Below are 17,544 nucleotides of genomic sequence, written 5' to 3'. Positions count from 1 at the left end.
GTTGACTTCACTGCGTCTGAAGGGGTTTAATGATTATCATAAGTATTTCTGTAGCCAAGATGATTTTGCTTAAAACTCAGTATCAGAGAGACTTGCTGAAGATCAATGGAGTTTCATTTACGTTGGGAAGGTTTACAAGTGAACAGAGTAGCACAATGGACTTTCAGTCTCAGATTCTGGAATTGTTTTTTTAGACAGGGGAAAACCCCATAACTTGAAATTAAATCTTTTGGGTTTCTGCTAGACAGTTTACACAGTCTTGGCTGAAGCTGGGTGAGTGAAATGTTATTTCCAAAAAAAAAAGTAGGCAGTTTAACTAAGAAAGAGGTATCTCAGCATAAGGCATTTAGTTTAAACTTTCCAGATCAGAATTATTTGGTTAGGTTAAAAGGGGTTGTAAGAAACTTAGAAAGCCTAAGATCATTTATGAAACAAGGAAGAGGCCATCAGATTCTCATGACTGGGTACTGAAGCTATGGCTAAGTCAAATGCTAACTTTCCTTACCTCTATTGGCTATAACACGATTCTGGCCTCATTAATTTAAATGGTGCAGCTATTGAGAGATTTTCTTATAACACACGATAGCACAAGAATGGAACTATTGCTTTATATCAGGACTGACTTTACAAGCATATATATCCTTAGAGAAATTGAGGACTGTAGGTGGAGAGTCAGTCGAAAAGTGTGGCACCTGAAAAGCACAGCAAGTTAGGCAACATCTGAGGTGCAGGAGTGTCGACATTTTGGGCATAAACCCTTTGTCAGGAATGTGGAGAGAGAAGGGGGCTGAGAGATAAATGGGGTGATGGGACTGGGGCTGGGGAAAAGGTAGGTGGGAGGGCGCCAAGTGGATGCAGGTGGGAGATAATTGCGATAGGTCAGTGGGACGGTGCAGCGGACAGGTGGGAAGGAAGATGAAGAGGTAGGACAGGTCAAAAGGGCAGTACAGAGTACAGAACAACTTCGATTATCCGAATGAGATGGGTGGTGAGTATTTTGTTCAGATAACCGATCTGATCATAAAGGATGCATTTATGGAACCTTGAGATCTTGCTTGGATAATTGATGTTTGGATAACCAAGGTTGTTCTGTATGAGGGTTGGATGTGGGATGAGTTGGGTGGAGGGGAGATTTGGAAACTGGTGACGTCAATATTGATGCTGTGTGGTTGGAGGGTCCCAAGGTGGAATAGGAGGCATTTTTCCTTCAGCTTGGCACCACCCTTTTGACCTGTCCATCTTCCTTCTCACCTCTCCGTTCCACCGACTATCATAATTAGCTCCCACCTGCATCCACGTAATGCCTTCCCACCTATCTTTCCCCCCAGCCCCACCCCATTTATCTCTCAGCCCCTTTCCCCTCCACATTCTTGATGAAAGGCTTATGCCCAAAACGTCGACTCTCCTGCTCATTGAATGCTGCCTGATCTGCTGTGCTTTTCCAGCACCATACTCTTCGATTCTAAGCATATATTCTTGCTCTGTTACCAGTATGTGTACGGGGAGAACATGATGAATGTAAGAGCATAGAAAATAATTTCCCAGTGTTATTTGTCTGTGTACGAGGTCAAAATTTATAAAACTGATAGTTGTTGGTCTAACTAGATAACTTGCAAGAAATGAGTGGCATCATGCAAAGGCCATCGGTAAAGATCAGGCTACAACTAAACTAGTCTCAGACTCTGGATTGCTACACATATTGGAATTATTTTACCAACTGCCTGATGTCCTGGTCACATTTTAACCAGAGATGCATCATTTCTGTATTTGCCTATCCAAATGTCTAATCTCCAACTTAGGACTAAAAGGGCAGGAGTGACTATTTTAAAAAGGGCAAGCAGGTGCATCTTTGAACAAATATTGAAGTGTGTAAACCTAAATTCCTCCCGAGCATAGTTATGCACCTTTTTGCTTTAGGATGTTTTGGAACTAACTGGGATCTAACTTCCAAAAGTCTAGATCCATTTCACATCGATATGCACCAGAAACCTGAGAATGTGGTCATAAATGTACCCCAAAATGAAGCCAGTAAACAACTTACAAAAATATTACTTTACATCACATGGGATATTTTTTGAAAGATACTCATATAATAGGAAAAATAGTATGAAAAATGAATTTCATGACTAGTGCAAATTATAGGCAGAGATTTGCCTGGGAACTTGTCACATTGCAAAGTCACAGGGACCAAATAGTGCAAGAGGTGTAAACTCCACAGGTGACATACTATTTACTGTACCTTTTGTTTTTCTGGAACTATTGCACAGCTCAACCAGTACTTTACCAAAAATGGTTAAAAGATCATTATTACAGCTGAATTCTCACTATCAACAGTGATTGCAATTTTTTGTATTTTTAAACCACTTTTAACACCACTACTACTTACATTAAATAATAATGGACTCATTGGCTTTGCCATCATCTAATTCATTATTTCAAGATAAGTTAAAATTCCAGCTGCTAAAATATTTTACTGCTGCAAAGATTAAATAACTCTGCTCCCAGTATTCATTGGCCAGGCTTGGATTTTCAATTTAATACTGCCATACCATGTCTGGAACATATTTAAATTTACAAGATTACCATCAGGGTTTAAATGCGCCTTCCCAACTTTCTACATAATGCCTGGCCTTATTAAGTCCAATACCACAGCTGCAGAGACAGTGGCAGAGGCGGCGACCACTGGGTCCACTGAGCCGATGCCAGCTCTTTGTAGAACAATCTAGCTCAATGCTATGCTGCTGGTCTTTGTCACTTTGCAAGTTTATTTCCTTTACTTGCCTGTCCAATACATTTAAATAACTCCAATTTGCCTGATAATCATTGTTTCAAACAATGAGTAGAGTTGAACATGTAATTCAAAAACATCCCAATCCCACTTATTCAGATATTTGTCTACGTTGTCTATTTTTGTTGTCCACAAAAGCTTGTGTTCCTCAGTCAATTTGCAATTAACTTTCAAATAGTTAAAATTTAAAAAGTTACTGTGGTTCTGTTCTTGGACCCAAGAGGCACAGGTCCAAGTTCTGCCGGCTCCAAAGTTGTGTAGTAATGTCTCTGAACAGATTGGTTAGATAATGAAATATACTATTAATTTGACCATTAATGCCTTTGATGTGTCCCTCTGCCATCATCTCAAGATAAAGGATGAGCAAAAGGATGGCTTTGCCTTTGTTTCCCATACCCACGAATAAATATATATTTACAAATGAATTGACCCAGAGCTTTGTCAGGAGTACTTCTGACCAGACTCAGTTTTTTCATGTAAAATTTGAGAAGTTTGGAATATTACAAATGCCTTTAGCGGATCAGAGATGTTGTAAGTGGCTTTGAAGTTCACATCATGTCATGGAGACGAGCATCTGAGATTAAATTACTAAGAATGTGGAGTAGGTCGTCTTGAAATAGAAATGTGTGACAGCTAATTCTCATCCAGAACATGAGGTGTAAGTATTTCAGCAATAAATTGAGAAATTGTGAAGCAGATCGCTATGATCTTTCATATTAACAAAATAGGAACAGGTGACTTGGAAAGTTACGATTAAGTGAAACTAAAATTTAAAGGGAAGGGCTGAAAGTGGACTTTGTACAAATGTAGACTTGTAAATGTATTTTTATTTGTCTAGGAGCCATTTCACTGTGGGTAACATCTGATGGATACTCATGCATAGGTTGTTACTTAGTCCAAAATAGTTCATAAATGTGACTAACATCCTCAGCCAGAGATGATGATGCTTGTGAAGTTCTCAGGTTTACCATATTTTCTAATCAACCTTTTTCAGAAGTATTCTTTCACACCCCTGGAGCAGGTGGGACTTGAACTTGAGCCTCCCGGTGCAGAAGTACATTGCACCGTTGAGATGTATGATTTGGGCTATTCTAAGTTATTGATATTATTTAAATTACTAGTTTGGTAATGAAATAATTTGACTTTGTGGATTAAGTACAGAATGAGTTAGACAAGTTAACTTTTTAAATTCAAAGTTTGTGAGAAGATTTGTAGCTCGGGTGCTTGTTGCTGTGGTTCTGTTCGCCGAGCTGGAAGTTTTTGTTGCAAACGTTTCGTCCCCTGTCTAGGTGACATCCTCAGTGCTTGGGAGCCTCCTGTGAAGCGCTTCTGTGGTGTTTCCTCCGGCATTTATAGTGGCCTGTCCCTGCCGCTTCCGGTTGTCAGTTTCAGCTGTCCGCTGCAGTGGCCGATATATTGGGTCCAGGTCTATGTGTTTGTTGATGGAGTTTGTGGATGAGTGCCAAGCTTCTAGGAATTCCATGGCTGTTCTTTGTTTCGCTTGCCCTATAATGGTAGTGTTGTCCCAGTCAAATTCATGTTGCTTGCTGTCTGCCTCTTAGCCCAGAGGCAGGGACACTAGCACTGCACCACAATAGTCCTGCATAAATATCACCTTGATATTTCTAAATCAACTTAAGACATGTTATGACATGCCATGGGGAGTTTGGGGGGTGGGGGGGGGGGGGGGGGGGGGGGGGGGAGGAGAATCTTAATCCTAGACCTTCTGGCTCAGAGGTAGGGACACAACTACTCTGCCACAATACACCCAATTAGTAATATATACTTGGTATCACATCACAGAAGATAAAAGGTGTCAAATCCTCTTTCCTGAAGTACATCGGTAAACTAGTTTAATATTTAAGACATAACAAAAGGTATCATTTTATTTTCCAGGTTTTTGTCTACAAGTTGCCATATTTAATTTTCACAATTTGCTGTGGAAGAATTTGAATTATTAGGCCTGTACCATAACCACACCTGTGCATCCAGGAATAACCCCAATAAATTATTTGCAGAAGGTGGTTTGGTGCCTTTTATTAAAAGAACTCCAGAATCCTGTTACATACCTTATATTCTTTGTGCACAGAAATTTCAACAAGAGTGACCATCCCACTTTCCAGAGACAGAGTCATGCTCCTTTAACATTACAGCATTCCTTTAGTGTTGTAACCGGCAGCAGCTCAGTCATATAAATGAAGAGTTACTTCAGGAACAATACCCTGACAATGATGTCCTGCTTCCTTGTAACATTAGAACAAACCAAACCCAAGAAGCAAACAACCAGTGAGAGTTAGAGCGAGCCCAATGGCTTTTGGAATTGTTGCGAACAATGTAAATGGAGAAGATTCTAATGTTAAAAGCCAGGGATATTTCATAAATAGGGTATGTTGGTGAATCATTGTCTTTATTTTCCCACTTCATTTATAGTTTACTGTTGCTGTCATGTCAGATGCAAAACGGAATGCAATAGTGTTTCAGTAGACAGAAGCATTAACTGTGAATTCAGCATAGCTCTGAAAACTAACAAAATTTGTAGATAAGAACAGGATGGTTGTCTCATTAATTACATTTGTTATAATATTATAAAGTTTGCATCTATCTGGACTGTTTTGGTTTAAGTAGCAGATCTGTTGATGGATTTATTTGGTCAGCGGTGCCAAGCACACAGCAGCACATGGTGTAAGAGGACTGGAATGTGTGATATATGTTTGGCTCCCAACAGTTGGTGGTGAGAGTAACAAAATTACAGAGGGATGAGAGATTGTTTCTGTGAAGAATAGTTTCCTTGAGAGATGGAATTGGATTAACAGGGATTGAGGAAGACGGCAGAAAAAGGACAGCATGGGAGTGGTGATTGAGATGACAATTGGTTAAGAATGGAAAACTGAGGGGACAATTATTTTATAGAATTCAAACTTCAGAAGCTACTCTGTGGTAAAAATGAAGACTCCCTGGGTTTAAATCATGATATGGAGGTGCCAGTGTTAGACTGGGATGGAAAAAGTTAAAAATCACAACACCAGGTTATAGTCCAACAGGTCTACTTAGAAATTAGTTTTGTATCCTTTCTGGATAACCTCAATATTTCAGACAGGACTTCCAAAAAAAGGGCTAGGCTATGAATTAGGTGGTAGACAAACAGCTGCTTGATGAGTGATACTCTAGGTTTAAAGACCACTCATGCTGTAGATAATGTGATGATAATCTAAATCCATCAGCTTTCTACACAATCTAACTCCATTGGATATGTCACGACTCAAACGTAGACTAAAGTAATGAGCAGTTATCATGTTGCTATGAAACTTGAATCACAAACAAGACTTGTGGTGAGAAAGCTGCTTTAGTCAATGATAGATACTGAAGTTACAACAGGCAGATTTCAATGACACTCAAATATAAACCAGTCTTTTCAAATCAGGGAAAAAAAAATTTCTTACCAGAGTTGCAAATTCTAACAATACAAACAAGTAACAAAGCAAAATTGACAATTTCTAATACAATCGTTGGACTGGTTTTGCACATGGAATGTCTTATGTGGCTTTTCATAGCATGAGGTTTTAATTCTATTAAAATTTTTGTTGAAAGAATAACTATCAGTAGAAATCCTTGAAATAAAGTAAGACTGTGCTGAAAGCCTTCAAATATTAATAGAATCATTGAGTTATACACAGAGAAGGAGACTCTTCATGGTATTATGCTCCCGTCAGGTATCAAACACCTATCTACTCTATTCCAGTTTTCCAGTACGTGGCCCTTAGCCCTTGTAGCCATCATGTAATCCAAAAGTTAAAAATCACAATACCAGGTTATAGTCCAACAGGTTTATTTGGAAACACTAGCTTTTGGAGCGCTGCTCCTTCATTAGGTGGTTGTAGTATTCCACAACCACCTGATTGGGCATGTTGGTTTCAGTTCTTTCATTTGTAAATTCCAGAACTTTCTTAAAGTTACATTCTCAGGTGAACTTTAACAACAGGTGCCATGTTGGCCCAGATAATGCATTGAAGGTATGAGGTGCCCTGTGTGAGGCTATGTCCCAATGTTCAGCCTGATTCTAATCTAAAAAAGGAATTTACAGAATCTTACATAGATTAAAGCAGTTTTTGAGCAAAATAAAATGTATTTCTGCAAGTACGAATTCAACCCACAAACTTGCGTGTGTGCGCCCATGTGGGTGTGTGCGTGTGGAGGGGTGTATATGAGAGAGTGTGTGCATATCTCACCAGTAACGCCAGTCCAACACTGGCACCTCCCAATCATGTCCTTTACTTGAAAGCTACACCCTCATTTTCTGATCTCTCTACTAAGGGAAAAAGGTTTTTTCCCATCTACCTATTTACACCCCTCATAACTTTGTACACCCCAATCAGGTCCCCCCTCAGGAAAATAATCCCGATCTCAAAACTGAAACGCCTGTACTCAGACAACGTCTTGGTGAATCTTTTCTGCACCCTCTCTAGTTCAATTACATCCTTCCTATAGGATGGCAACCAGACCTCCATACAATCTTCCAACTGTGGTCTAACTAATATCTTATTCAGGTTCATCAAAGCTTCCTTCTTGCATTCAATGCCTTGCCTAAAAGGCAAGTATCTCTATACCTCTCCCATTACTGTCATAACGCTAGTTGCATAATTCAACAGCAAACTAGCTTCACCATCTTGAGATTCTCATAATATCTAAGTAACGAGATTAGCCATAGTCCACAATGAACCATTTGCTTCTCCCTCCATTAGAAGGGTTATTAATTATATAACTATGAGTACCGCTCCTCAATTATGGGGCAAGACAAGGAGGGACAGTCTCAATGAATGATGACAGAAGGCATTGAGATTGAATGTGTGCCATTTGTATCATTCTGCATCATGTGCTAGCTATCTGAGTCAACCAACCTTCAGCATTGCTGACATACGGAGAAAAATCGCTATCAATGTTGAAGTTACAGGAGAATTCACTAGTACACGTTAAATTTCTCAATTCACTCATGTACACAATTCTCAGGCCATGTCAGAAATGTTTTTCTAAATGTCCTACAGAAATTCTCAGCCATTATGATTTCATAATTCTCACATTTTGATTTTTTTAAAGAACATACCCTCCAGTAAAGTTCAATTAAATGAAGGAATCTCAGTTCATTCATGAAATTAACATGTGATTATAGAAAAATTATTTCAGAGACTGAATTCAAATAATTTCATGCTCAAAGGGAACCATTATCATGCCCCATAATCACAGAATAAAGAATGTAGTAGTGATTCCACTCAACTATTTTCCATAGCTCAAAAGTTGATCTTAAATTCAGGCTCTGGATTACCACATATCTAATAGAATATTACTACAACAGTCACAATTAAATAGTCATCCAAATAGCTAATGAAACAATAAAACATGATAAAAAAAAACAGTTCAAATTAACTGCTGCTGTACAACTTCAGCTGAAGTCCCATAACAAGCATTTTGTTACTGGCAATGCCAGCTCATCACCATTGTCTCAACTCTTACAGCCAGTTCCTAACAGTCATATTGTAACTACAGACACAAAATTGCATTGTTAGGACAAATGCCACAAAATAAATCTCACAAAAAAGTAGAAATAATTACAAATGAGTTGCATTGTATTTATCGACACAAATGCAAAAAATTATTTACATTTTAAACTTTGAAGAAACTCAACTACAAAATTAATTCTAAGATATGTTTCTCTTATTCAAACTGTAATTTTTTACTTAGGAAAAGCTAAGCACCAGTTTCAAACACTCAAAAGCTGTTCATAGACCACAGATTACATAATGATTGAATAGGTCAGTGACAGCTCCTTGGTATAACTGTTCAATTAATCTCTCACGCCACAGTCTTGTAATTAATTTCCTTCAACTATTTATTCAAATTTTTGAATGTTACAATTCTGCTTTCATTATCGCTTCAGAGAACATTCCAGATCACAACTCACCATTAATAAAGCCTTCGCATCTTGTCCTGCAACCTTCGACAATTTATGTTCCTACACTGCCTTTAAAATGTGTAGTTCATCTGACCTCTCCTCATTCCTCCTAAAATGTATCATTTTAAAACTTACTTTAATTAAAAAGGTCATCAACCATTTCAGTCACTTTATGTCATCTTGACATCTTGTTATTAACCTCATTATTTAATACATTTCCAAGCTCTGTGCAACACACAAACCTGAAAAATTACATCTGCTATACCAAATCTAGGTCAATCAGTAGCAAAAATCAGTGATTCTAATGTGTCCAGCCATTTACCTTTACTGAGGAAAAGTCACTGACATGAAACATTAACAGTTTTTTCTCTCTGCAAAGATACTGCAGGATTGGCAGAGTATTTCCAGCTTTGCTTTTACATCATTCACCACTACCATTTACTTTCTTCACTTAGCCAAGTTTATATCCATTATGCCAAATTCTCCTAAATTCAGTTACAAGGTACTTTGTTAAAAACTTCTTAAAACACACACAATCATTAATCATCACAACAGTCTCTTACTATAAAAGATGACAAATAAGTCAAACATAACCTGCCTTTAACAAGCCCCCACTTCAAATTATTACTCCATATTTATCCAAACAATTAATTTTGTCCAGATTATTGTTGCTAAAAGCTTTTTTTGATGTTAACCTAATTAGGCCATAATTGTAGGTTTATCCTACCTTAAACAATATGCGAAATCCTCTAGGAGTGTGCTTGAGCACCTGTAATTTCCACCAATATCTCATTCAATAATTTAGGAGGCATCCCATCTGGATTATGCAACTGTTCTTTTTTGAAAACTTCCTGAAGAAGGGCTAATGCCCGAAACGTCGATTCTCCTGTTCCCTAGATGCTGCCTGACCTGCTGCGCTTTTCCAGCAACACATTTCCATCTTTTTTGAAAACTGCTTACTTTTAAATACATCTTTTTATATATTTTGACTAAAATTACTAGTCTCCCCCTTCATCATTACAAACTCTTTTTGAACAAACGGATACAAAGTCTTATAAAGTACCTTAGCCATGCCTCTGCCTGCTGAAATTGATCTTTCTGGTCCCCAACTGCCAAATCCTTCCTTTGATCATTCTTTCACTGTTTATGATACTCATAAAAGACCTTTAACGCTGGCAGCCGACCTATTCTCTTATTTTCTCCTAGTCCCTGTTGCTTGTCTTATTTGGCTTAGCTCTCGATGGTGCTTTGAATCTTAAACTACTATGAGCGGCGTCCTTTCTGAGTTTCATTTCACCTCTAAAAACATAGGCAATGCAAGGATGCCCTTCCCTCTTCCAATAAAGTCTCTATTCCGTATCCAACCCACCATCATTTTGAAAGCATCCGCCCCCGGCACCCAACTTAATCGGAGTTTTGGAGTTGGAAACATCTCCGTGGAATCATTGCACTTGAATTCGTGCAGAAATCGTGCAGCGTTGACGCTGCTGTTAAATTATTTTTCAGTCTCCGCAACATCCAGCAGCAACAACACTCTTGGCCATCTCCACAACAAGAGCAAACACCCAGGATATTCCGACAATCCCACCGTGCAACAATACGGCTTGAAACCAAGCTGCGGCTTGTCTATAATTGTTTAGAAACAGTAAATTTCACAGGGACGAACGTAACTGATAAAAGGTGCGCACAGACCAGAGCCGGGAATTGGTTTCCTTTCTTTGTCGGGGGAGGAGGAGGATGTGAATTAAATGCGAAGTACTCGGGCGGTGACAAATGAAAGGAGAATCCAACACACCCAGTAACACGGAGCGGAGACAGCCTCCCGTTTCTTTACTCCCCCCTCAGACAAGTTCTTTCGACACGGCCGGCAGGAGGGTACGTGGACGCGACCTGATGCTAAAACATTTCCCAGTAACTTTCGCCCGCCCCGACTCTCGCCCGGCCGCCTGCCTTTTCTTCTCCTTCCCAACCCGACTCTCACCTCCTTCCCGGACTAGGCCTGAGTCCCGAGGCTAGTGAAAGGCTCCTCTCGATACAAACTTGCGCCGGGAGGGGGAATTGAAAAGAGCCGAGAGCTTCTTCTGGCAGTTGATGCCCACTAACCTGTTGATAGCGAAGGAGAGCCGAGCTGCTGCTCCGTGCCGGCGTCTGAACGCAGACACTCGGCTGTGAGGGGGAAAGGGGCTCAGGATCGGACCCTCTTTGCTGTGTGGGGGGGGGGGGGGGGGGAGTTGGTTATTAAACACCCCCCTCCCTTCACCTCGAATGGAGGATTCTAACTGCCTCCGGCCGCGAGCGCTGTATTCTTTTAGGGGGTTAAACGGACTCTCCGCCTGCCTGGGCGCGCGCGAGCCGCGACGTGCGCGTGCGCGAAATCAGCGTCTCCCGCTCTCCCCATTCGGAAGAGAGAGGGAACGGCTTTGTCGCGCGGTGTTGGGTCGGGGAGCGCGCGCGTGCCGGTCCCCGGCTGGTTGCTCGCGATCGCGCGCTCTCGGGGAGGGGACAAAGGTGAAGCGTGAGCTACGCCAGGAATGTTTTATTTTGCAACGCGATCCCGGCGGCAGAGGGAGAAAGGAGGAGGGGCCGGATCGGGTCGGATGAGATCAGCGCCTTTGGAAATCAGAACACTTCACTGTTGCAGCAGTCGCGCTGCTGCGGACTTGAAGCAAAGCAAATCCTCCTTACCGCCTCACCCCACCAACGCCAAACCCCCCCCCCCGCCAACTGGAGTCAGCCTTCCTCCACACTTCTTTGAAAGTATCTCGCTGTCTGCTAATGCCTGTTGCCGGGCGACTCCTTCAGTCTCACCCCATTTCCCCACTTCAGTGGTGAAAGGCGGCACGGTGCAAGAAAGTAACCAGAAATCGGCGTCAATTCCCCACCCCAGATGGCCCTGGAAAGGTCACAGGTTGCCTCATGAACGACGGAATAAGAATGTCATGTGCGACCATAATACCGAACACGACCAACTGCAGCGGAGTGTCCGTGAAAGCTGGAAGTGTTTGGGTTGCTGTGGATTGGTTGCAATATTGGTAGCTACAGGTTCCACGCTGTAGGGAATCTAATCTAATCAGAAAGGCTAAACTGACGATACGAAACGCTGAAAAAACTTCAGCAGGTCTGTGGAGAGGGAAACGCGGTGAACGTTTCGAGTCCTATCTACTTCGGGAATGCGAACATTCTCTGTTTTTATTTCAGATTTCCAGCATATCAGATAAAACAAACTAATTCCGACAAATAACTTCACCGTGCCTTGAATACCAAAAGCAAATATTATTGCAACTGAGAAGAGGGTGTTGTATCAACAAAGTGTTCCCAGAATCAGTTTCTACCTCAGATACAGCCAAGTTTTCAGAGCCTGCTGCATTAGTGGAATGTACTGTTTTGAGTAAATGATTTGCTGCCCTCCCACTCTTGTGCAATGTGTGATACACTCCCTTCGTCCTTCAGTTCGGTGTCCAGCACCTCACTTCACTCCTCCTGGTTCCGAGTGTCTAGCTACATTTTTCCATCAACTAAAAACGCTGCTAATTGTTGGTCCTGACGAACTTTAAAAAAAAATGAAAGGGAGTCCAAAATGCTGTAGAATGCACAGGCTATTGGCGAGTTTATGAATCGGCCTGTGAGATTTTAGAGACGAAATTGACTCGCGTAGTTCAATATCTGCATTTTTTGAGGATTTAAAAAAAACATAGTGGATCGCACGCTTGGAGAGTGAAAAGTTGTTAGCACCCTGTCATGTTTCCTGGACACAGAAACCGTTCCTGTGAAGTTGCATATATAAACATGACACATTCGAGTAATCCTCAAAGATACATGTCTTTTAAGTTACGCGCATCTCAAGGGAAATAACACGCATTCAACCAAATTGTAATATCCAATTTCCAGTGTGTGTGTGCTTTAATGTATGACTCTTATTTCGTCAACTGTTCCCAGCTATCACCGATTTGATGGACTGTATTTAAGACTGTAGCGACGAAGATTTTTGCAAGGTCTGTCACACAATCTTGAACGATGGGCAACAAGTTTAATTTTATAATTACAGTTGACAACGCGCATTTCGTGAGGTTTCGCGTAACCTCCCTTCCTTTGAAAGTTGTGTTTTCTGCTGCCCGAACACAGTTTTGCAAATGTCTTTAATCAACCCGTTCTGGGGCAGGTGGTCCTTGAAGCGGGACCTTCTGGCCCAGAGATAGGGGCCATAGCGTCACAAATTCCTCCTGAACTGGTTTTGTAAAGTGCCCTTTTCTAAAGATAATCCGCATTTCATCTGGATTATGGAAATCTGCCCTTCTCCCAACCGAATTTCTACCGACCAGAGGAAAATAGTACATTTTAATCAAGTAAGAAAATTATGTATTAAATCGATTTAAAATCGATAGTTGCTATTGTTTTTATAATATCCTATACGTTACATGCTATTAAATGTTAATATTCAAACCATATATTGAGTAAACATGCGCCATATTAAACACTATATTAATTCAGGCTGCATTAATTAATACGTGCTCAACTTAACACTTTTTTTCATCTGCCTGATCCTCTACCTCCTCATTAAATTATGTGTAGAAAATATAACCCTTGGAATACCACTGAACTAAATGTGAGACTTTTACAAAATGATTTTAGATTAGATGTATATGCTGTGATGTCTGACCCCCATCCACTACCCATCGCAACACACTCATCCCATGACAGCTCTCATGCATTCCAACCTAAATTCTCAACCTGGGGTTTGCAGGAAGTCTGAGGTATCAAAATGGGTCAGACAAAGAAAATGCCTGGGAAGCACATAATAAGTACTGAACAAAAGTCTAAGGAAGAGTCACTAGACTTGAAACATTAACTCTGTTTCTCTCTCCACAGATGCTGCCAGACGTGCTGACTTTCTCCAGTAATTTCTGTTTTTATTTTGTATTTCCAGCACTGTAATATTTTGCTTTTATAAATGGTCTGTTGTTGTAGACAGGAAGATAATGTTTATTTTATCTTGCATGCCTTTAATAGCATCATACAACTATTCTGTTTGTATATAAATTTGAGTATTTTGGAGAATTTGGTTTGCCTCATTGGGTACCTCAGCTGAAACATTGGGTACCTCAGAAATTTTATTTTGTCACAAAAGTGTCTGCTTCCAAAAAGTGGATCAGATCGTCTGTAATACTCAAATGAATTAATTCATTCTGTTCAAATAGGTTTATTGTTATTTAAAACCCAATAAATGTTTGGGAATGTACAAAACCTTATGTGTAGAGAATATTGATTCCTGAGGCAATTTACCTTGAATCTATGCTTAGTCCACATATTAACTTGGAAAAAAAACACCTTGCACATTTAAAACACCATTCATTGTTCTGAAACCATTTGACAACATTTAATTCTCCTTGCTTTAAAATCAACATAAATATTTTTTATTTAATAAGTTAGACAAAACGCATTTTTTTGATTTCAGGCACAATCCAAAGATGTGCAGGTTAGGTGAATTGGCCATACTAAGTGTTCAGGGATTTGTAGGTTAGGTGCATTAGTCGGGGTAAATATAGACTAGTAGGGTAAGGAAATGGATGTGGGTGGTTACACTTCAGAGGGTTGGTGTGGACTTGTTGGGCCAAATGCCTGTTTCCACACTGTAGGGATTCTATGAACATATGGAGGTCTCATGGTGCAGTTACTGGTATTAAAGGAGCCATATTTATAACATGGCCAAATCATGGGAGATAGAGTCATAGACATGTAAAGCATGGAAACAGACCCTTCGATCCAACCCGTCCATGCCGACTAGATATCCCAACCCAATCTAGTCCCACCTGCCAGCATCCGGCCCATATCCCTCCAAACCCTTCCTATTTAAATACCCATCCAAATGCCTCTTAAGTGTTGCAATTGTACCAGCCTCCGCCACATCCTCTGGCAGCTCATTCCATACATGTACCACCTTCTGTGAAAACGTTGCCCCTTAGGTCTCTTTTATATCTTTCCCCTCTCACCCTAAACCTATGCCCTCTAGTTTTGGACTCCCCAACCCCCAGGGAAAAGACTTGGTCTATTTATCCTATCCATGCCACTCATAATTTTGTAAACCTCTATAAGGTCACCCCTCAGCCTCCGACGCTCCAGGGAAAACAGCCCCAGCCTGTTCAGCCTCTCCCTGTAGCTCAGATCTCCAACCCTGGCAACATACTTGTAAATCTTTTCTGAAACCTTTGAAGTTTCACGACATCTTTCCGATAGGAAGGAGGCCAGAACTGCACACAATATTCCAACAGTGGCCTAACCAATGTCCTGTACAGCCGCAACATGACCTCCCAACCCCTGTACTCAATACTCTGAACAATAAAGAAAAGCATACCAAACGCCTTCTTCGCTATCCTATCTACCTGCAACTCCACTTTCAAGGAGTTATGAACCTGCACTCCAAGGTCTCTTTGTTCAGCAACACACCCTAGGACCTTATCATTAAGTGTATAAGTCCTGCTAAGATTTGCTTTCCCAAAATGCAGCACCTCGCATTTATCTGAATTAAACTCCATCTGCCACTTCTCAGCCCATTGGCCCATCTAGTCCAGATCCTGTTGTAATCTGAGGTAACCCTCTTCGCTGTCCACTACACCTCCAATTCTGGTGTCATCTGCAAACTTACTAACTGTCCCTCTTATGCTCGCAAAACGTAGAGGGCCCAGCACCGATCCTTGTGGCACTCCACTGGTCACAGGCCTCCAGACTGAATAACAACCCTCCACCACCACCCTCTGTCTTCTACCTTTCAGCCAGTTCTGTATCCAAATGGCTAGTTCTCCCTGTATTCTGTGAGATCTAACCTTGCTAATCAGTCTCCCATGGGGAACCTTGTCGAACGCCTTACTGAAGTCCATATAGATCACATCTACTGCTCTGCCCTCATCAATCTTCTTTGTTACTTCTTCAAAAAACTCCATCAAGTTTGTGAGACATGATTTCCCACGCACAAAACGATGTTGATTATCCCGAATCAGTCCTTGCCTTTCCAAATACGTGTTCGTCCTGTCCCTCAGGATTCCCTCCAACAACATGCCCACCACCGATGTCAGGCTCACCGGTCTATAGTTCCCTGGCTTGTCTTTACCGCCCTTCTTAAATAGTGGCACCACGTTTGCCAACCTCCAGTCTTCCGGCGCCTCACCTGTGACTATCGATGATACAAATATCTCAGCAGGAGGCCCAGCAATCACTTCTCTAGCTTCCCACAGAGTTCTCGGGTACACCTGATCAGGTGCTGGGGATTTATCCACCTTTAACAGTTTCAAGACATCCAGCACTTCCTCCTCTGTAATCTGGACATTTTGCAAGATGTCACCATCTATTTCCCTACAGTCTATATCTTCCATATCCTTTTCCACAGTAAATACTGATGCAAAATATTTATTTAGTATCTCCCCCATTTTCTGTGGCACCACACAAAGGCTGCTTTGCTGATCTTTGAGGGGCCCTATTCTCTCCCTCGTTACCCTTTTGTCCTTAATATATTTGTAAAACCCCTTTGGATTCTCCTTAATTCTATTTGCCAAAGCTATCTCATGTCCCTGTTTTGCCCTCCTGATTTTCCTCTTAAGTATACTCCTACATTCTTTATACTCTTCTAAGGATTCACTCAATCTATCCTGTCTGTACCTGACATATGCTTCCTTCTTTTTCTTAACCAAACCCTCAATTCTTAAGTCATCCAGCATTCCCTAAACCTACCAGCCTTCCCTTTCACCCTGACAGGAATATATTTTCTCTGGATTCTTGTTATCTTATTTCTGAAGGCTTCCCATTTTCTGGCCGTCCCTTTACCTGTGAACATCTGCCTCCAATCAGCTTTTGAAAGTTCTTGCCTAATCCTGTGAAAATTGGCCTTTATCCAATTTAGAACTTCAACTTTTAGATCTGGTCTATCCTTTTCCATCACTATTTTAAAACAAATAGAATTATGGTCGCTGGCACCAAAGTGCTCCCTCACTGACACCTCAGTCACCTGCCCTGCCTTATTTCCCAAGAGTAGATCAAGTTTTGCACCTTCTCTAGTAGGTACATCCACACACTGAATCAGAAAATTTTCTTGTACACACTTAAGAAATTCCTCTCCATCTAAACCTTTAACGCTATGGCAGTCCCAGTCGATGTTTGGAAAGTTAAAATCCCCTACCATAACTACCCTATTATTCTTACAGATAGCTGAGATCTCCTTACAAGTTTGTTTCTCAATTTCCCTCTGACTATTGGGGGGGTCTATAATACAATCCCAATAAGGTGATCATCACTTTCTTATTTCTCAGTTCCACCCAAATAACTTCCCTGGAACTATTTCCAGGAATATCCTCCCTCAGCACAGCTGTAATGCTATCCCTTATCAAAAATGCTACTCCCCCTCCTCGTTTGCCTCCCTTTCTATCCTTCCTGTAGTATTTGTATCCTGGAACATTCAGCTGCCAGTCCTGCCCATCCCTGAGCCATGTTTCCGTAATTGCTATGATATCCCAGTCCCATGTTCCTAACCATGCCCTGAGTTCATCTGCCTTCCCTGTTAGGCCCCTTGCATTGAAATAAATGCAGTTTAATTTATTAGTCCTACCTTGTCCCTGCCTGCCCTGACTGTTTGACTCACTTCTGTTCTCAGCTGTACCCGTCTCAGATTGATCTCTTTCCTCACTATCTCCCTTGGTCCCACCGCCGCGCCCCCACACCCCACCTTACTAGTTTAAATCCTCCCGAGCAGCTCTAGGAAATTTCCCTGCCAGTATATTAGTCCCGTTCCAATTTAGGTGCAATCCGTCCTTCTTGTACAGGTCACTTC

General features: G+C 41.2%; 1 protein-coding gene across 4 annotated transcripts in view; it reads right to left on the bottom strand.

The window, feature by feature from the left end:
- pals1a (protein associated with LIN7 1, MAGUK p55 family member a) overlaps window positions 1–10,970 on the bottom strand; it is a 114,335-nt gene extending 103,365 nt beyond the window's left edge. The window contains exon 1 of one of the 4 annotated variants that reach the window (XM_043697931.2): window positions 10,836–10,970. The gene's annotated coding sequence lies outside the window, so the exon portion shown is untranslated. Of the gene's footprint in view, window positions 1–10,713 lie in introns of all 4 variants that reach the window. The other 3 variants (XM_043697930.2, XM_087989994.1, XM_087989995.1) reach the window with 3 other exon arrangements.
- Window positions 10,971–17,544: the final 6,574 nt, after the last annotated feature.

This window comes from Chiloscyllium plagiosum, unplaced genomic scaffold (assembly GCF_037043375.1).
Source record: "Chiloscyllium plagiosum isolate Xiang-an unplaced genomic scaffold, Cpla_swu_hap1 HiC_scaffold_8, whole genome shotgun sequence".
NCBI lineage: Eukaryota > Metazoa > Chordata > Chondrichthyes > Orectolobiformes > Hemiscylliidae > Chiloscyllium > Chiloscyllium plagiosum.
This window is presented reverse-complemented; position numbering and strand designations above follow the sequence as displayed.